This window comes from Triticum aestivum, chromosome 7D (genome assembly GCF_018294505.1).
Source record: "Triticum aestivum cultivar Chinese Spring chromosome 7D, IWGSC CS RefSeq v2.1, whole genome shotgun sequence".
NCBI lineage: Eukaryota > Viridiplantae > Streptophyta > Magnoliopsida > Poales > Poaceae > Triticum > Triticum aestivum.
The window spans coordinates 510,597,294-510,619,370 of NC_057814.1; the positions used below are offsets into that span (position 1 = coordinate 510,597,294).

Below are 22,077 nucleotides of genomic sequence, written 5' to 3' on the forward strand. Positions count from 1 at the left end.
ACACTTAGTCCAAAGTGTATTGCTTGGCCGTATTGAAAGCTCATGAAGCAAGCGTCTCACCGGCGATAGCCTGCTAAGCTGCTCCCGCAATACAAATTGTACAAATTACATCAAAAAGTTAATAATTATAGCAATTTACATTGCATATAATAGTACATGTTTAATTAATTATATTGCTGATTTATAACTAGCGTGTAAACCCAATACACATAAACAAAGGGAGTACTAATTACATCCAGCTAACCTTGATGCCGCTTCCACCAGCACCTCCTCCCCCAGGGCCGTATATGGGCATGTGCAACAGGAGCGTCCGAATAGGGCCCCCAGCACCTGAGGGGCCCCCTTTTTTTGCTAATCAACGTGTTAACTAAAGCATTAGGTACTAGAGTAATGAACTGTTTGAAATATTTTACACCATCCCACCCCACGCATCTCTCTAATCACGATCCATCATTTCCTCTCAGCTCTCTCTCAATCTCACAGCTCTTCCAAAACATCATGGTACAACTAAAAAAAGTAGATTAAGTACGTGCTATCTACATGCCTTTAAACCTTCTGCTTCCAACTGGTGTAAACTTCTTGTGGAAAACTACATCGGTTGACAAAAACATAATTGTTTTTCTTTCACACATAGGGCCTAATTTTGATTTGCACAGGGCCTCCGATTTCCCCGGTACGGCCCTATCCTCCCGTATGACATCTCACGGTCATGCAAGACCCCTCGTGTGGGCTCGATTCAGACAGGGGGATGAGCAAGAGACACATAACGAAAACGTATGGATCATGGCCATGATGGCTGCTCTTTCTAGTTGTTTTGGCGCTTTGGTTGGTCATCCGGCGATGAAGTTATGTACCATAGGTACTCGTGTTCGGTCTAAGTTAGGTTGCGAGATGGTTAGGACTATGTTAGTTGTGCACACGTCACGTAAGACGCCGATCATAGCGTCAACACCACGGGCCACCTCTTTGTCGGCTTGTTGGTCGGTTTCAGCGCTGACCTAGAAACACCCATGACAACAGCAACCCAATGGAGTAGTTGTAGGGTTAAGATGTACGAGTGGCGGGGTGTAACATATCAGTTGTCCTCTAATATCCTAACACAAAGATGGCACAGATAAAACTAGTCATTTTGTATATGACTACATGAAGAGGAAGCTTATATCTGGACTGTGACTGGACAACGACTCAATTTATAGGGCCCAGTAAATGAGCTATTCACGCTTTCATTATGCAAATGACCAAGCATGAAGATTGCATGCGTAAAATCAGTTTTTACATGAAGCAAGCAGCTAGTTTGTGTGTCCTTCAGGTCAACTGATTTCTTTTCTCATGCTATGCATACATACAGACTTGATGTAGGGTCGGCTTCAGATGAGCAGCACGTGACTGCGGCTGCGAGCGAGTAGTTACCCCAAAGATCCAAACGGAATCTCATTGTGTTGGGGGAGATTCTAGGGACCCGGTTGTGATTTCCATCAGCATTTTGGGGTCCTTTCTAGAAAAGTCAAGGAGCGGCTTGTAATTTTCTGTTTCTTTTCTGTCTTGTTGCCAGTTATCTTGTACTAGTATTTTTTTCCTACTAAATGAATTGCAGGGTCACTGAGGCCCCTCTCTCTGTTGAAAAAAATCTTGCTAGTCTGAGCCTAGCTCTACACACTACTGCAGCTGGACAGTGACGACTTTAGATTGCACTAGCAATGTTGTGCGCAGCACCACACGGCGCCATGCAGGCATATTTCGATGAAGTTCTATATTTAGCAGGAAAAGATTTATGTGCTGATGTTATTGCTACTTAAATGGATGGTGTGATGCATCACATACTTCATTTTCATTCCCATAATGAAAATAGAGGACTTGACGTTGGCGGAATGGTGGACCTTGGCTTCAAAGGGAGAGCTTGGACGTTTGAGAAGGTTGCAGGCGGCTCTTTCACCCGTGTACATAAAAAATAGCTTGTAACGCCCCCAATTCAATCGTACACTAATCATGCACGCAAATGTGTACGATCAAGATCAGGGACTCACGGGAAGATGTCACAACACAATTCTACAACATAAATAAGTCATACAAGCATCATAATACAAGCCAGGGGCCTCGAGGGCTCGAATACATGTGCTCGATCATAGACGAGTCAGCGGAAGCAACAATATCTGAGTACAGACATAAGTTAAACAAGTTTGCCTTAAGAAGGCTAGCACAAAAGTAGCAACGATCGAAAAGGCAAGGCCTCCTGCCTGGGACCTCCTAACTACTCCTCGAAGCCGAACTCCATGTAGAATCATCCTCGGGATCTCTAGATCCTGGACTCCAGCATCTGGTTGCGACAACCAGGTATAGAAAGGGAAAAGAGGGAGTAAAGCAACCGTGAGTACTCATCCAAAGTACTCGCAAGCAAGGAGCTACACTACATATGCATGGGTATATGTGTAAAGGGCCATATCGGTGGACTAAACTGCAGAATGCCAGAATAAGAGGGGGATAGCTAATCCTGTCGAAGACTACGCTTCTGGCCTCCTCCATCTTGCAGCATGTAGAAGAGAGTAGATGGTAAGTTCACCAAGTAGCATCGCATAGCATAATCCTACCCGGCGATCCCCTCCTCGTCTCCCTGTTAGAGAGCGATCACTGGGTTATATCTGGCACTTGGAAGGGTGTGTTTTATTAAGTATCCAGTTCTAGTTGTCATAAGGTCAAGGTACAACTCCGGGTCGTCCTTTTACTGAGGGACACGGCTATTCGAATAGATAAACTTCCCTGTAGGGGTGCACCACATAACCCAACACGCTCGATCCCATTTGGCCGGACACACTTTTTTGGGTCATGCCCGGCCGCGGAAGATCAACACGTCGCAGCCCCACCTAGGCTCAACAGAGAGGTCAGCACGCCGGTCTAAATCCTATGCGCGCAGGGGTATGGGCCCATCGCCCATTGCACACCTGCACGTAGCGGCCGGAAGCAGACCTAGCCTAGCAGGCGTTCCAGTCCAATCCGGCGCGCGCCGCTCCGTCGCTGACGTCAAGAAGAGCTTCGGCTGATACCACGACATCGAGTGCCCATAACTGTTCCCGCGTAGTTGGTTAGTGCGTATAGACCAAATGGCCAGACTCAGATCAAATACCAAGATCTCGTTAAGCGTGTTAAGTATCCGCGAACGCCGACCAGGGCCAGGCCCACCTCTCTCCTAGGTGGTCTCAACCCGCCCTGTCGCTCCGCCACAAAGTAACAGTCGGGGGCCGTCAGGAACCCAGGCCCACCTCTACCGGGATGGAGCCACCTGTCCTTTCAGCCCCCTCATCAGAATCACTTGCGGGTACTCAACGAGCCGACCCGACTTTAGTCACCACATGTGTCATGTATATAAAGTATATAGTATATACCCGTGATCACCTCCCGAAGTGATCACAGCCCAGTAGTATAGCATGGCGGACGGACAAGAGTGTAGGGCCACTAATGGAACACTAGCATCCTATACTAAGCAGTAGGATAGCAGGTAAGGGTAACAACTGTAGCAACAATGACAGGCTATGCATCAGGATAGGATTAACGGAAGCAGTAACATGCTACACTACTCTAATGCAAGCAGTATAGAGAAGAATAGGCGATATCTGGTGATCAAGGGGGGGGCTTGCCTGGTTGCTCTGGCAAGAAGGAGGGGTCGTCAACTGCGTAGTCGGTCGGGGCACCAGCAGCGGCGTCGGTCTCGTAGTCTACCGGAGAGAAGAGGGGGAAGAAACAATGAATACAATGCAAACACATGCATATCGATGCATGACATGACAAAGCGTGATGTTAGGTGTGCCCAAACGCGGTAGTAGGTGATACCGGCGAAGGGGGGAAACATGCGGGAAAGTATTCCCGGTGTTTCGCGTTTTCGGACAGATGAACTGGAGGCGGAAAGTTGCGAGTTCGATATGTTAGGGACGTGTGGCGGACGAACGGGCTACGTATCCGGATTCGCCTCGTCGTTCTGAGCAACTTTCATGTAGAAAGTATTTTCATCCGAGTTACGGATTATTTTATATGATTTTTATAAGTTTAAATGATTTTCTAAATTTCCAGGATTTATTTTAATTCGAAAATAAAAGAGAAATTGCTAAATGTACCCAGCCCTGTGTACACAGCAGTTTACACAGGGGCTGACATGTGGGCCAGGGGGACCCAGTTGACCAGTCAATGTTTGAGTGGTCAAGAGGGGGTGGGGCCCCCGTGTCATTGACAGATTAGGCTAAATAGGGTTTAATGAAGTTAACTAGTGATTAGGTTATACTAATTATGATTAATTAATTCTTTAATTAATTAATTAATATTTTTATTATTGTTATTATATTTTTTTAATTCTTTTTTTATTAAAAACGTTCTGGGCAGTGGGCCCCGTTTGGCAGTGGCCCAGAGGCCTATGCGGGTTTGGTCCAGCGGGTGCGGGCGCACCGGAGCGAGCACTCGCCCGCAGGGCGGGACAAGGCTGCCAGGGCACCGACGGCGGGGCACGCCGGCGCGGCCAGCAGGGGACACGGCGGGCGGAGGCGAGGGGTGGCGCCGGTGCGGCCATTGGTGCGCGGGCGGCGCGGTGGCGCGGCCACGGGAGGAGGAGAGAGCGGAGACGAGGCGCGCCGAGGCACGGGGCCATGGGGCGCCGGCCGGAGCGGGACGCGGGTAGGAGGCCGGAGTGGTGGTGGCGGTAGCGCCGCAGCACAGCAGCAGCTGTTGCAGCCCGCGACGGGGCAAGGCCAGGAGCGGCAAGGGGGCGTCGGCATGGCCGACGCGGTGGTGCACGTGCGACAGAGGAGGAGAGGAGGAGTCGGGGCACGGGGTCTCACCCCCGATGTAGGGGAGTGGCAGTGGGGCGCGGGGAGGAGGTCGTGGACGACGGCGACGACGGAGTGGAGAAGAGGACGACGGGGCGACGGCGATTCGGAGAAGACGGTGAGGGGCTCCGGCGGTGCGGTCCTCGTGCGGCGGGGTCGAGGTAGCTCCGGGCGGGGTCCCGTGACAGCATGGACGTGGACGGGCGGCAGGGCGCCGGTGGGGCGACGGGAGGGGCCGGCTCCGCGAGGGGGGGTGGCGGCGACGTCGAAGCGGCGATGGGGTGATGGGATCGGGGGGTTGCCCCGATCCAGATCGGGGAAGGGCGAGAGAGATCGAGAGGGAGTGGGGGAGTGGGTGCGGGTCACGGGTTAGGGTTTGACCAGGGTGGGGGTTATGGTGGAGTGAGGGGGCGGCCTGGGCCGGTTTGGGCCGGCCTGGCTAGCAGCTGGGCCGACTGGCCCAGTGGGGGGGGGTTCCTTTTTCCTGTTTTGTTTTGTATTTTCTTTTCTTTTTATTTATTTTCCCTTTACTGTTTTCATTTAAAGTTTCTTTTATTTTAGTTTTATAAAATACCCAGTGAACACCTAAATTAGTATTGCTAATCAGTCCACTGCCACAATTATTTTGGCACACTACTAATTTAGTTTTATTATTATAACTTTATAAAAAAGGCGTCTAATTAATTGTTTTTGCTGTCATTTCTATTACTTTAGTGCATTTAAATATTTTATTAAAAGATAATTTATCCACCAACATTTACTAAGGATTATTTGACACATTAGGAACAATTTAGTTTTGACTTTTGAAAACTTTAATTGTTTAACTTAAATTCAATTTTTGAATATGAATCGTTTCGAACTAACGCGAGATTATCAACAGTAATCTGAGGTGACGTGGCATCGTTAGCGTGGGGTTACTGTAGCCTAATTATCCGGGCGTCACAATTCTCCTCCACTACAAGAAATATCGTCCTGAAATTTAAGAGGTAGAGTAAGGGGGAAAGTTTGGTTACGAAATTCTAACGATTCTTCTCGGTCTTGGTTGCTCTTCTTGAAGAGATCGATCCATTACATTGATGTCTTCATTCTAGTGCTTCAGGCCATCATTATGAAGTTGTCGTCCTTTCTTCGGGAACTCCATCGTACTTACGAAAGAATAGAGGGTGGGTATTCCGAGAGAACGGACCTCTGCAAGGTTGACTATCTGGTCGATAACATCGGGGAAGGTGGCGAAAAGTACTCTTGAATTGAAACTTAAGAAAATATCGAGAGCAAAGCAAGGGGGTATTCATGGGAAGTTTCGAGCGGGCAGGCAATCGTTCGATTCCTGAATCAGGGCGTGAAAGGGGTTCAAAGCAATGGGAATAAGTATTGTGTCTGATATCAGAATTGATGAACTCTCAGACGGTGGATCGTGAATTACATATGAGGCCACACGCGAGGAATAACTTCGGGAACAGGGGGTGTCCAGGAGAGTCAGTTTTCGATCCTATGGAACTGTGGGTTATGGGCCCACCATGTGGGTTAAAAGTAGGAAGAGGGGTGACGTCTTGCACGATCATGTAAGCAAGGCATGTCAGAGAATAACCAGTCAGTTATGTTGGCAGCATCGTTGGTACCAAGGGCGAGGGACGAAGAGAACCATTTTCCTGCTCGTTGAAACGAGGCGGACCAATAGGCAAAGTTCCCGTCCATCGGTGGTTACCGAAATGTCATCAACAATAGTAACACGGTCTTACTGACAGAGTTGTACATCGAGGTGTTTACATAAGCAGTAATTTATTACTGCTTAGATCATATAGATCACAAGAAAGGTTAAACAAAACAATGGAAAGGAAAATGTGTTTAAATACACATTTCAGGGGTATATCCTTCCCAAGGACAAGTAGAGCATCATATCCATGACAGGATATAATGTAGAAAACCCTTTAGGTAAGGGAGAGAAATTTCATGACATTACCCATGCAACGGTGTTTGGATAATTGATAAAGATAATTTGGCATTGTGCTTCAAATGCCCTTATTGAAGATCGGAGTACCACAGACATGCTTCAAGATAGTATTGACATGGTCATCAGCTAAAGATCAGACTTTGGATACACAAAGGATTCATCGGAAACAACTTATAGGATAAGTCTTACAATTTCCTCATGGAAGAATGGATAACCTTGCTGAAAAGGAATCTATAACCATAGGGCCTCCGGCCAGGTGTGCTAGGCACGACATCACCTTACCGGGTCACATAAAGACCATTGGTATAACTCTTGGAAATATGTTCCAACCATCATATCTGACCGAGATTCGGATCTGATTAGTGCCAGGATACCTTAGACTCAGGATGTCCGAGAAGAAAAGGTGCAACACAAATCGATGAAATGACGTTGTAAGATTCTCAGGAATTGGACTATGGAAGCGATTTCCGAACAACAGTTCATCATTGAGCCAAGGAGAGAATGACGGGGTGGTTGATGGACTCAGCAAAAATTCATCGAGATGTCCAAGAAGATGGATTTCCACAGTTATGTGAACAAGGAGATAACATTTGTCAGATCAAATGATATACTGATGTATGCTCGAGGGAACATCCACAATTGAACATTGCTCGAAAATGCACCTGGAAATATGGATTGAGCAACCCAATCAAGGTTAGTATGGTGATACAATAACCAATAGTCGAAGGATGAACTATCGACCCTTAACTTCAAAGCAATATGGTTGCTAGAAATAACAAAGTCACACATCAGAGTTCACTTGTGTGTATTCCGGTTAGAAACAACACGGGGAACAAGAAAGAATGATGGTGGTGAGAAGCATCACTATACCAAGAATTCTTAAGAGGTGGTGAAATTCTCACGACATTCTTGACATAAAAGATGGTAATACTCAAAGGTAAAGAAGAACAAAGGTTGGATAGCAAGGAACTCAAGGTATAACACAAAACACGAACAAGTTTGTGTTGAACAGAAGGCAATAAAATGGTCGATGATAAAACAAATCATCGAGGGGCAAGGATGGTATTTCTCATCAAGACTTCAATTGATATCCTGGAAGAGCTCGGAATGCTGATGATGATCATGACAAATTTTGTCGAGAGGCTCCATGAAGGAGCAATTGAACAGTGGCTACCTCAAGCATCATGACTAATGCAGAGAAAGATTATTGGAACCACGGATACGACACCAACTCGGAATCAAGCTTGCTGTTCGAGGTGAAATGATAAGACAAGGAAGATCGGCGTAAGCTTAGCTCATCGCCGAAATTTGTGATCCGGGAAGAAGGACCCGGTAGCACAGTTAAAATTTAGTATGATAATGATATAGCCAATCAGGCTAGGAATGGCATGATCGGGTACAAACTCGTACTTAAAGAAGATTATCAAGAGTTGTTGAACCGTAGCGCAGACTCGGTTCAGTTATCGGTGTCTTTGAGTGTTTATTAACTCAGAGCCCATGAAAAACTGTAATCAATGAGAATGTAGTACTTGATGAAGAACTCATAAGAAGTTATGCAGTTCCAAGATAATCTCGAGATACCAGGGTGTAATACTCGATGAAAGATCAAAGTAAAGGTTGGACTGGTGTATTGATCCACAGAAGACAAGTGCTTAAACTTGCCCGAGAAATGGGATCAAAGAAGAACATATGGTCGGAACCACTATTGCAAAGGATCAATTCTCCGATACCAAAGGATATTATATCAAGGAAATAGCTATTATTACAAGAAGTTCCCATGATAGGATCTACATCGTGTCCATGGTCATGAACACAAAGGTTCAAGGTCGACTCCCACTTCCTCAATGCATAACCTTCCATTCACCTCTCATATTTCGAAAATGACATTAGTTATTGAACGTTTTACCTGGTACAATACCAGATAAGTATGACCCGTGAAATCTTTCGGGTTCGCACCGATTAGGGAAGGTAATGGTTCAACCCATCGGGGCATCTAGGAATATATACCACAAACTTCGGAGTAAATAATACAAGCTCGAAAGTAGAGTATGATTATCAAAGCAGAGGATACAAATTACCAAAGGCATTATATACCCATGGAAATGCTCACAAGGTTTTTGAATATGAAGGATATTGTCGGATAAAATTCAACAAAGGATCTGGTGGTCTTCAACGGATCTGATGTGAGCATCGGTACTCAACCAGAGGAAGAAAGGATGCAAGGAGATCAGACTATAGAAACAACTGACTAATTCAAAGCTGAAATGCAAAGGAATTATGAACTTCAAATCAAGGGATCAGAAGCAAAACACTCTGATCAAGGATGGAGAAGTTGAGCAGGCTTAGGGGTACAATCGATGGCAATTTGATTGGTTGAGATCCAGCTCATGTTTAATATGACGTCTGAGCCGGAAGGATGAATTCTAGGATCTGATTGAGGATTGCGAGCATTCACAACATATCGAATCAAGGGACTCGAAATGATAATGACAAATGATGCTAATGAATATTGTTAGTCATATGGAACGCAACCATAATGCAAGCAGACAAGTATTTGCAGAGTAATAGCGGGCAGAGATTTATCAAAAGATCAGATAGTATTTCAAGGTGTCTTGTGAATCATATGAACAACGGGGGAAGAGCGGATACTCTGTAAGTGCGAGGAATTATCCGTAGAGGGTATTCATGTGGCAAGAACTGCAATGCAGTAGGTACAAAGTATTCTCAGATCAAATAGAGATAATTTCGGGGTATCTTGTAATAACAAGATCAATTGAGAACAAAAATAAGAACAACAGGTGTATGTATTTATCCATAGGGATATTTCGGTGGTAGGGAATTGCAAAAGAAGTGGGCACAAAGTCTCGATAGAACTTTAGAGAGTATCTTCGGAATCTTCTGGTGCAGCAAGCGACCATCGGAAGTGAGGCCTCTCCGGGAGAAAGTATTTTCGAGAACCTAAAGTTAGTTTTGTTTTCAGCAAAATCATTTAACCCGAATAGAAGAGAGATCAGAGTCCCAGAGTATAGACGAGGAATAAAAGATCCTAATACCACCCAATGGCGACGTGGGCCCGTAAGGCGCACAACCATGTTAGTAAAAGTTTTGTAATGTCTAGACTCGACTTCGGCCAAGGAGTTTGGAAAGGGGATTCCTATAGGCAGTCGGCTCTGATACCAACTTGTGACGCCTCCTAACTACTCCTCGAAGCCGAACTCCATGTAGAATCATCCTCGGGATCTCTAGCTCCTGGACTCCAGCATCTGGTTGCGACAACCAAGTATAGAAAGGGGAAAAGAGGGAGTAAAGCAACCGTGAGTACTCATCCAAAGTACTCACAAGCAAGGAGCTACACTACATATGCATGGGTATATGTGTAAAGGGCCATATCGGTGGACTGAACTGCAGAATGCCAGAATAAGAGGGGGATAGCTAATCCTATCGAAGACTACGCTTCTGGCCTCCTCCATCTTGCAGCATGTAGAAGAGAGTAGATGGTAACTTCACCAAGTAGCATCGCATAGCATAATCCTTCCCGGCTATCCCCTCCTAGTCTCCCTGTTAGAGAGCGATCACCGGGTTATATCTGGCACTTGGAAGGGTGTGTTTTATTAAGTATCCAGTTCTAGTTGTCATAAGGTCAAGGTACAACTCCGGATCGTCCTTCTACCGAGGGACACGGCTATTCGAATAGATAAACTTCCCTGTAGGGGTGCACCACATAACCCAACACGCTCGATCCCATTTGGTCGGACACACTTTTCTGGGTCATGCCCGGCCGCGGAAGATCAACACGTCGCAGCCCCACCTAGGCTCAACAGAGAGGTCAGCACGCTGGTCTAAATCCTATGCGCGCAGGGGTCTGGGCCCATCGCCCATTGCACACCTGCACGTTGCGTACACGGCCGGAAGCAGACCTAGCCTAGCAGGCGTTCCAGTCCAACCCGGCGCGTGCCGCTCCGTCGCTGACGTCAAGAAGAGCTTCGGCTGATACCACGACATCGAGTGCCCATAACTGTTCCCACGTAGTTGGTTAGTGCGTATAGACCAAATGGCCAGACTCAGATCAAATACCAAGATCTCGTTAAGCGTGTTAAGTATCCGCGAACGCCGACCAGGGCCAGGCCCACCTCTCTCCTAGGTGGACTCAACCTGCCCTGTCGCTCCGCCACAAAGTAACAGTCGGGGGCCGTCAGGAACCCAGGACCACCTCTACCGGGATGGAGCCACCTGTCCTTTCAGCCCCCTCATCAGAATCACTTGCGGGTACTCAACGAGCCGACCCGACTTTAGTCACCACATGTGTCATGTATATAAAGTATATAGTATATACCCGTGATCACCTCCCGAAGTGATCACGGCCCAGTAGTATAGCATGGCGGACGGACAAGAGTGTAGGGCCACTAATGGAACACTAGCATCCTATACTAAGCAGTAGGATAGCAGGTAAGGGTAACAACTGTAGCAACAATGACAGGCTATGCATCAGGATAGGATTAACGGAAAGCAGTAACATGCTACACTACTCTAATGCAAGCAGTATAGAGAAGAATAGGCGATATCTGGTGATCAAGGGGGTGGGGCTTGCCTGGTTGCTCCAGCAAGGAGGGGTCGTCAACTACGTAGTCGGTCGGGGCACCAGCAGCGGCGTCGGTCTCGTAGTCTACCGGAGAGAAGAGGGGGAAGAAACAATGAATACAATGCAAACAGATGCATGACATGACAAAGCGTGATGTTAGGTGTGCCCAAACGCGGTAGTAGGTGATACCGGCGAAGGGGGAAACATCCGGGAAAGTATTCCCGGTGTTTCGCGTTTTCGGACAAATGAACCGGAGGGGGAAAGTTGCGAGTTCGATATGTTAGGGATGTGTGGCGGACGAACGGGCTACGTATACGGATTCGTCTCGTCGTTCTAAGCAACTTTCATGTAGAAAGTATTTTCATCCGAGTTATGGATTATTTTATATGATTTTTATAAGTTTAAATGATTTTCTAAATTTCCAGGATTTATTTTAATTCGAAAATAAAAGAGAAATTGCTAAATGTACCCAGCCCTATGTACACAGCAGTTTACACAGGGGCTGACATGTGGGCCAGGGGGACCCAGTTGACCAGTCAATGTTTGACTGGTCAACAGGGGGTGGGGCCCCCGTGTCATTGACAGATTAGGCTAAACAGGGTTTAATTAAGTAACTAGTGATTAGGTTATACTAATTATGATTAATTAAGTTAATTAATTCTTTAATTAATTAATATTTTTATTATTGTTATTATATTTTTTAATTCTTTTTTATTAAAAACGTTCTGGGCAGTGGGCCCCGTTTGGCAGTGGCCCAATGGCCTATGCGGGTTTGGTCCAGCGGGTGCGGGCGCACCGGAGCGAGCACTCGCCCGCAGGGCGGGACGAGGCCGATAGGGCACCGACGGCGGGGCACGCCGGCGCGGCCAGCAGGGGACACGGCGGGCGGAGGCGAGGGGTGGCGCCGGTGCGGCCATTGGCGCGCGTGCGGCGCGGTGGCGCGGCCACGGGAGGAGCAGAGAGGGGAGACGAGGCGTGCCGAGGCACGGGGCCATGGGGCGCCGGCCGGAGCGGAACGCGGGTAGGAGGCCGGAGTGGTGGTGGCGGTAGCGCCGCAGCACAGCAGCAGCTGTTGCAGCCCGCGACGGGGCAAGGCCAGGAGCGGCAAGGGGGCATCGGCGTGGCCGACGCGGTGGTGCACGTGCGACAGAGGAGGAGAGGAGGAGTCGGGGCACGGGGTCTCACCCCCGATGTAGGGGAGTGGCAGTGGGGCGCGGGGAGGAGGTCGTGGACGACGGCGACGACGGAGTGGAGAAGAGGACGACGGGGCGACGGCGATTCGGAGAAGATGGTGAGGGGCTCCGGCGGTGCGGTCCTCGTGCGGCGGGGTCGAGGTAGCTCCGGGCGGGGTCCCGTGACAGCGTGGACGTGGACGGGCGGCAGGGCGCCGGTGGGGCGACGGGAGGGGCCGGCTCCGCGAGGGGGGGTGACGGCGACGTCGAAGCGGCGATGGGGCGATGGGATCGGGGGGTTGCCCCGATCCAGATCGGGGAAGGGCGAGAGAGATCGAGAGGGAGTGGGGGGAGTGGGTGCGGGTCACGGGTTAGGGTTTGACCGGGGTGGGGATTATGGTGGAGTGAGGGGGCGGCCTGGGCCGGTTTCGGCCGGCCTGGCTAGCAGCTGGGCCGACTGGCCTAGTGGGGAGGGGGGTTCCTTTTTCCTGTTTTGTTTTGTATTTTTTTTCTTTTTATTTATTTTCCCTTTACTGTTCTCATTTAAAGTTTTTTTATTTTAGTTTTATAAAATACCCAGTGAACACCTAAATTAGTATTGCTAATCAGTCCACTGCCACAATTATTTTGGCAGACTACTAATTTAGTTTTATTATTATAACTTTATAAAAAAGGCATCTAATTAATGGTTTTTGCTGTCATTTCTATTACTTTAGTGCATTTAAATATTTTATTAAAAGATAATTTATCCACCAACATTTACTAAGGATTATTTGACACATTAGGAACAATTTAGTTTTGACTTTTGAAAACTTTAATTGTTTAACTTAAATTTAATTTTTGAATATGAATCGTTTCGAACTAACGCGAGATTATCAACAATAATCTGAGGTGACGTGGCATCGTTAACGTGGGGTTACTGTAGCCTAATTATTCGGGCGTCACATAGCTGAAAGGTGCTTGCTGAAGAAAAGGAAGACATCCGAGATGGGCCACCGGGCCACAAAGCTTGCCACGTGCGTTTGCTAGAGGACGGGCGCGACTATGTCTTGCTAATAGCGGGATCTAGCGTATGCTCGCGTAAAGGATGCACTGGTGAGCCGGCCTAGTATTCCCAGCCATAAGTATTGTCCGTCTCAACTTTCAGGTTAGTTTTTTTTAACGTTTCTTCATTCACTTTAATTTTTTTATATTTTCGAATATACTTTCAATAAGTATATTCCAAAACATATTTTACTTCTTGAAAATTAAAATTGATAATATGAAAAACGTTAATGTTGTGTAATTTTTTGTTAGCATAACTTACAAGAAATGTTGATATATTTCGAATGTTTGTAACATGAAATAAATGTTCACACATTTCAAAAAAAATAAACGTGTATTAAAAATTCTTCACATGTATATTAAGAATGTATACCTATATGACACAAAGTAAAAATTAAAATATATATTTGGAAAATATTAATCATGTATATGAAAAATATTAAACCTGTATAAAATATGTTTTAGATGTATACCAAAAATGTACGAGAGAATTCCTTATTTGGCCCTTTCTTAAAATTTGCTTCCCTTTTTGGCCCTCAAAAATATATTTTTCCCTTTTTGACACTTAAATTTTGTTTTGTTCCCTTCATGACACTTCTGTCAGTTTTGACCACCAACACCGTGAAGTGCAACATGAAAGGTCGTTTTTGCCCCTGCTTTAGCTCATTGGTAAAAAAAATCTCCAACGCATCTTCTCTCTCGACTACGGTGTGGTAGTTGTATGAGGCAAACGGCGGCGGCGCGAGGCTGGGAGAGTGATGGTGCGATATATCGGAGTGCAAGACCGATGCTGTTGCCGCGGATTGACGGCAAACGGCGGCCTATGCAGCGCGTCGTCGGGCGGCCATGGTGGAAAGGTGGAGGAGGGTCATGGCGGGTCAGCGGCCTTGGGCCATACGGTATCGGCGTCGGGCGGCCATGCAGGGCCACGGACCTGCAGCAGCCATAGACGGCCATGGTAGCGCAGCGGAGAAGGGTCGTGCGTTCTCGGCCTCGACGGCCATGGTGGCGCAGTGGCGGCATGGCCAGCGGCTGCCAAGACAGAGTCCGCGTTTGGCACTGCTCCCTGGTGTCTTCCACGCCGAGGGATCCGAAGATGTGATATATGAACTCGAGCATGATTTGATTCATATCCATTACGCGGTGGTAAAATTGTAGATTTTTTTTCATTTGCTCATGTAGTCAAGACAGAACATATCACATTACCACTGCTTTTGACTTGTAAATAATTTTGGTCACATAATACACCAGGGGTAAAACGGTATTTTTCACGTAAGACTTAACATTGTGAAGTGCCAAAACTGAAGGAAGTGTCATGAAGGGAACAAAATGAAAATTGAGTGTCAAAAAGGAAAAAATATATTTTTGAGGGCCAAAAAGGGAAGCAAATTTTAAGAAAGGGCCAAATAAGGAATTCTCTCAAAATGTACAATGTGTATGAAAACAATATACATCAAAATATATATTTAAAGAAAATGTTAATCATATATATGTATACCAAAAACGCGAGCTTCAGGCGGAACCAAAGCTTACTTTTTTAGGGTTCCCAAGCTTTACTTTTTTTAGTTGATCCCAAGCTTTACTTATCAAGCTTACTTTGGCACATGAAAAACTTGGATCTCGCATTCCATCTTTTGCCGGACCTGATGTGCTGGTGTGCAGGACATCGAGGCTGGCCTGGCCACCCTCAACCCCCCCTCCTTCCCAAGGCCCGGCTTGCGGATGCGTGCCACCCGCTGTTTTTTCCGCGTGGAAGCTGGAAGTCAACTACTCCCTCCTCACGTCTCCCATTTCCCAAACTTCTCACCCATTTCCCCTCAGCTCTGCCCGTCCTGCCCTGCCGGTCCTCCCTTGTCCTCTCCACACAGTTGACTGGCTAAATCAAGAGTTTCTCTGTATAAGATTTCTGATCCCACCTATCAAGAGTATCAGGTATTGCTATTCTGGAGATAATTGCATCTATAGTCCTCGTACTCGCAAGCGACGTCCAACTCAGTCCTGGAACTTGCGTATTGCTTCAATACGGTACCAGTACATGAAAATACGTGGTCAATACGGTCCCTGAGGTTGAAACATCAGTCCTGGTTGTACACGTCACATACGTATCTCGTATTTCTGTAGTAGAGGCCACGTTCGTATGCGGCCCATATGTCAGTGGGCCAAAAAAAAATGAAAAAAACGCCGGGGGGATTCGAACCCACAAGCTCTGCCCAACAACTGACCGAGCGGTCCACCAGGCCGAGTGTGTGATCGTGTTTAACATGGGGATGCACTATGTATTATAAGCATATCCGTGTCTCTTTAAAAATATACATGAATTTTAAGATATTCATGAGTTTTTTTGAAAGCAAAAAAGTACATCGATTCACAAAATGTTCATGATTAAAAAGTAAAACGTGGTGTCTACAAAAAATGTCTGTGAATTTTTAAAAATATTGACAAAATATTTCAAAAATGTTCTCTGATTCAAAAATGTATTGATGTATTAAAAAATGTTCGTCATAAAAAAAATGTTTCTGAATTTCAAAAGTTTTTCACGTATTTTAAGAAATATTTGCCTCTGCAAAAACAACTTGTTGACGAGTTCCAAAAAACATGTACGCAGTTTCAAAAATTATTTGTTAATTCAGAAAATATTCACTAAATTGGAAAAGTTCATGAATTTAGAAAATTTCCGCAACTTCAAAAATATGGTGAACATTTTGGGAGTGCATCTCCTTACATACATATAGTGAGTGCAACTTAGAAAATTCCAAAAAATAATGTTCGCAACTTAGAAATTTTGCGCAACTTATACAGAAGACTAAATATATAGGGAGTGCATCTCCTCACATATCGCGTTCGCGCGCGCGCACACACACACACATACACACACTTGGTATTCATGAATTGATTTTTTTATGTTCCTCGATTAGAAAAATGATCATGATTGAAAAGTAAAAGTTTGTGTATGCAAAAAATGTCCTTGAATTTATGAAAATATTCAAGAAAATGCTTCGGGTTTAGAAAAATATATTTCCTAAATTTTGAGAAAATGTTCACAGATTCAAAAAAATATTGATGAATTCAAAATGTTTATCACAAACAAAATGTTTATGAATTTCAAAAGAAATTCATGAACGAAAAAATATTCACCTATGCAAAAAAAACTTCTTGACGAGCTCCAAAAAACATGTATGCCATTTCAATAAGTATTGACGAATTTGTAAAAATTTCATGAATGAAAAATTTCGCAACTTAAAAAATTTGGTGAACATTTTTTCAATTCTAAGAAGAAGTTTTAAATTCGAAAAATGTTGAGCCCAATTTTTAAAAATGTTGACCAATTTGAGAAAAAAACATGAATTAAAAAATATGCGCAATTTCATAATTTCTGTATGCAGTGGGCTCAGTGGGGTACGCACCAGGTTGCTCGTGCCATTGTTTTTTAGGGTTTGCTTGCGCCAAATAGGAGACTGCCAAAAAAATGAACACGAACAAAAAAAAACAGAACACGCAGAAGACAACTGGGCCGTAACTATAAAAACAAAAGAAACAGGCCCGTACAGCCCAAAAAAAGAGTGTGAACACCTAATTATATTTCTTTTCACTAAAAAAACTAAATAGATTTCTTATAAGGAGCTCTACATATATAGGATGTGCATCTCCGTACGTATCACGTCTACACTCTTGGTCTAGTGCTTAGCGCGCGCTTCCCTGGCCCACATGTTGCGGGTTCGAACACCAGTGCCTGGCGCATTTTTTCCTTTTTTTTTTCAATATCCCACTGACATATGGGTTCAACCTGACGAGCGGGGCCAATCTGACGTGGCATACGGCGGAATACAACAGTACGTGTGCAACGCGTAGAGCCAGGACTGACGTTTCAACCTCAAGGACTGTATTGATCACGTATTTTCATGTACCGGGACCGTATTGAAGCAATACGCAAGTTCCAGGACTGAGTTGGACGTCGCCGGCGAGTACAAGGACTATAGATGCAATTATCTCGCTATTCTGCCACATACAATTCACTAGCTGTGTTTGGCTTGGCCTGCTATCTTGGAGTCAATGTTCATCCAGATGCAACAGTTCGTTGTCCTGATGCAGGTTTGCACTGACTAAATCATCGATCCGGTTCATGCTTTCTTTCTACTCCGGTATTTAAGCCGTCGAGATTTTCAATCCTTGTTTTAGTAGGTGTAATATGCGATCTGATTGGGGAAATCCGGTCAACAATTGTCTGTTTTGTTTGCATTCTCCTTAGTGAGGTTGGATCTTGAAACTTGGGTATTTCAATCACTGTAAATGTTTATGAAGTACTGTGATGTTTCTACGGTTCGGTGAAATGTCGCAACAGAGCCATCTAGTTTAATGGGTTCGAAAAAGAGGGCAGTTTTAGGACGATTTGCCAAAACTGCAATTTTCTAACATGTATCCATTTATCAACCCGGGGGGGGGGGGGGGGGGGGAGATCATAGACTAGCTCTCAAAAGCGTATTCACAATATGAGCAAACTCGTTAAAGTAGTATCAATTGTTTGAGCTCATTCCAAAACTTCTGTCATATATGGAAGTTTTTTTGGTTAATTTTATACGGTAATAGTTTGTATTGGACATGTCGAGCTTCAACTTACTCGATCCTCAGCTGTAGACATGTTTCTGAACATCCTGTAGTTGTGTGTACTTTGCTTTGTGTTATCTATTCACGACTTAAAACATTTAACTGTTATGTTGTACAGGGATATTCCTTGATTACATGGCAACAGTATTAGCAGTCAGTGTTGTAGGATGGGTTGTTTCTCCTATTATTACAAGGATGCTTTCTTTGGTGCTGTCCTATATGTCAAGCCAGTATAATTGGAAATCTGGGATATCATCTGATCTCAAGAATTTGGAGGCCACTTTAATGGATATACTCCTCGTAGTTGGAGCAGCTGAAAGGCAACATGTAGTAGACACCAATCAGATATTGTTATTGCAACAAATGAAAGACGCAGTCTCTGATGCAGACGATGTCTTGGATGAGTTTGATTATATGCTTTTAAAAGAGAAGGCTGAGAAAAATGACCTGCGCAGCCGCATAGCCTCCTCTTCCCTCTCCTTTGGCAAGCGTTTGGTCAATAGTGACAAGTCTAGATCAGAGCTGCGGAAGGTCCTCAAAAGCTTGGAGAGAGTTAGAACTTCTGCAAAGATGTTTGTCCAAGTGATGACACTGGAGAGCTATAACCCCAGTCAGTCTCTTCAGTGTGTCCCAGCAAGAACCACCGGGTCCTTTTTGCATGAAGATGTGACTTTTGGGCGAGAAAGGGAGATACATGAGCTCGTGGGTCAGCTCGTGTATAGATCTGATGAATGTTCATTGAACAATGAGGAAAAGTTTAGGACTGAGGTGCACGCTATTGTTGGTGTTGGGGGGATCGGCAAGACCACTCTGGCTCTGCTGATCTATAATGATGAGCGCATCGTGGATTTTTTTGATGTCAGAGTGTGGGTTAGTGTTTCCAGTAACTTCGACAAAACTAGAGTTATCAAAGAGATCATAGAAAACATAACTGATGGTGAGAGTGCTGAATTGGATAAGTTTAATTTCAGCAGGCTCCAGGAAGAACTTAATGAGAGACTTTATTCCAAGAGGTTTCTCTGAGTGTTGGATGATGTGTGGTACAATGAGAAACATGGAGAACACATCAACAAACAAATGTGGATGGAAATAATAGCACCTATTAAGGAAAGTTATGCAACGTCTGGAAATAAGATTATAGTGACAACACGAACATAATTGGTTGCAAAAATGCTGGACTCTAGAAGCTTGTTCACTTTACAAGGTTTGGAAAGAGATGATAGTTGGTTACTGTTCAGGCGGTGCGCATTTGGCAGCAGTAAGCCAGAAGGTTATCCAGAGTTGAAGCGGTTAGGATACCAAATTGTTCAAAAACTTAAAGGCTCACCTCTAGCATTAAAGGTTATTGGAGGACATTTAAATGGAAAATACAGTGATGCAGAGTGGGAGGATGTTCTTCAAAAATATGTCCTCAATCCAAATGATATTTTGACCATCTTACGCTTAAGTTTGTTAAACAACGTGACAGAAGCCACCCTCATCATAAACGCCAAGGGATGCAACGACCGAAGCTTGTAGCGTAGGATAGACTAGGAGTCCGTTATGGTTTATATTCTTGTTAACTTAGATATCTATCTCTAGTCTATCTCTTGTTCTCCAAGATTGTAATCCCAACAACTTGTACGCTATCAGGGAGGTCGCGACCCTGCATATAAACACGAAGCCATCGGCCCTGGAAAAGGCACGACGTTCCCAGCCTTTCTCACATGGTAATCAGAGCCTAACTCTTCCATTCATCTAGCCCTAGCCTTCCATCGCACAAGCTTCCGCCATGGCATCCTCCAGCTCATCCAACTCCACCCTCACCGGCCAAATTACCGAGAAGCTCACCCGCACAAAGTTCATCCTCTGGCACACACAGATCACGCCACAGCTCAGAGGCGCGGGCGTCTATGGCTATGTTGACGGCACCATGCCGGAACCAGCTAAGACCGTCATCACCAAGGAAAAGGACGGGAAGGAGACGGCCACACCAAACCCCCTTCATCTACTTGGTTATCTTCTGAACAATCTTTCCAAGGAGGTGCTCGTGCAAGTGACCTCGATCTGCCATGCACATGAGCTCTGGATAGTGCTGGCGAACATGTTTTCGTCCCAGTCGCTGTCTCGCATCAACAACATCCGCGTCGCTCTTGCGAACGCACAGAAGGGAAACCAGTCCGTTGCGGCCTTCTTCGCGCACATGCGCTCCCTCGCCGACGAGCTTGCTGCTGCAGGCAAGCCACTCGACGACGACGAGCTCATCTCCTACATCACGGCCGGCCTCGACATGGAGTATCAACCCCTCGTTTCCGCCCTTGACGCCCGCACTCAGCCCGTCACCCTTGACGAACTGTATGCTCAGATGAGCAACTTCGATCAAAGGAGGGTGCTGTTCCAGGGCACAAACTCCGGTGGTGGTGGCTTCAAGTCTTCTGCCAACGCCGCCATGCGCGGTCGAGGTGGTGGCTCACACTACCGCGGGCCAACCCGCGGCAAGGGAAACAACAGCAACAACACCCGTGGCGACCACGGTGATTACGGCGACCGCGGTGACCGCGGCGACTCTCGTGGCAATGGTGGTCGGCCCTCCTACACCAACAACAGGGGCGGCCGCCGTAACTCCTCCAACAAGCGTCCTGATGGCGTACGATGCCAGATCTGTGGTAAACCCGGCCACACAGCAAAAGACTGTTGGTACAGGTTTGATGATGACGGTGACTCGTCCTCGAATGAGAAGGTGGTCGGGGCTGCTGATGGCTCATATGGAGTGGACACAAACTAGTATGTGGACAGCGGTGCAACCAACCACATCACCGGTGAACTCGAGAAGGTGACCATGCGTGAGAAATACCGCGACAAAGACCACATCCACACTGCCAGTGGAGAAGGTATGAAGATTCGTCACGTTGGTCACTCAATTATTAATACCCCTCATAGGAAAATTCAGCTTCGAAATTTTTTGCATGTCCCTAGTGCTTACAAAAATCTTCTCTCCGTTCATCGTATTGCTATTGATAATCATATCTTCCTTGAGTTTCACCCCTTTAATTTTTTGATCAAGGATCAGGCAACGAAGAAGGTGCTCTATCGAGGTAGATGCGTTCGTGGGCTTTACCCTTTGATTCCGGAGATTAGAAGATTCAATAAACAAGTTTTTAGTGCCACCAAGCTATCTTCAACACGGTGGCACGATCGATTAGGGCATGCAGCTTTTCCTTTAGTTGAACGTTTGCTTAGGAAGAATAAACTCTCATATGTTGGAGAGCGTGATGTCGAAACAATTTGTGATTCATGTCAGAAAGCTAAAAGTCATCAGTTACTGTATCCAATTTCTACTAGTATTTCTACCAAACCACTACAACTCATTTTTTCTGATGTTTGGGTACATGCCCCTACTTCTGTTGGTAGACATACATACTACGTGAGTTTCATCGATGACTTTAGCAAATTCTCTTGGATCTATCTTCTCAAGAAAAGATCCGACCCTGTTTCAAGTTTTTCTTAACTTCCAAGCTCTTGTAGAACGAAAATTTGACACCAAAATCATCGCTCTCCAATCTGATTGGGGAGGCGAATATGAGAAGCTCAACTCATTTTTCCAAAACCTTGGCATATCTCATCACATGTCGTGTCCGCATGCCCATCAACAGAATTGGTCTGCCGAACGCAAACACAGGCACATCGTAGAGGTTGGCCTTGCTATCTTGGCAAGAGCATCCATGCCGCTTAAGTTTTGGGACAAAGCGTTCCTTACGGCAGTTCACCTCATAAACGTGTTGCCTAGTCGTGTCATTAATAATGACACTCCTACTGAAAGACTCCTTCATATCAAGCCAGATTACAATTCTCTTCGCATGTTTGGCTGCGCTTGTTGGCCCAATCTTAGACCATACAACAACCGCAAGCTCATGTATCGATCAAAACAGTGTGTCTTTATCGGAT

At 45.7% G+C, this 22,077-nt stretch overlaps 2 pseudogenes; both read left to right on the top strand.

Moving 5' to 3' along the window:
• Window positions 1–17,256: 17,256 nt before the first annotated feature.
• LOC123166308 (disease resistance protein RGA2-like) lies at window positions 17,257–19,176 on the top strand (annotated as a pseudogene).
• Window positions 19,177–20,374: 1,198 nt separating this feature from the next.
• On the top strand, window positions 20,375–20,513 carry LOC123171715 (uncharacterized; annotated as a pseudogene).
• The last annotated feature ends 1,564 nt before the right edge of the window (window positions 20,514–22,077 follow it).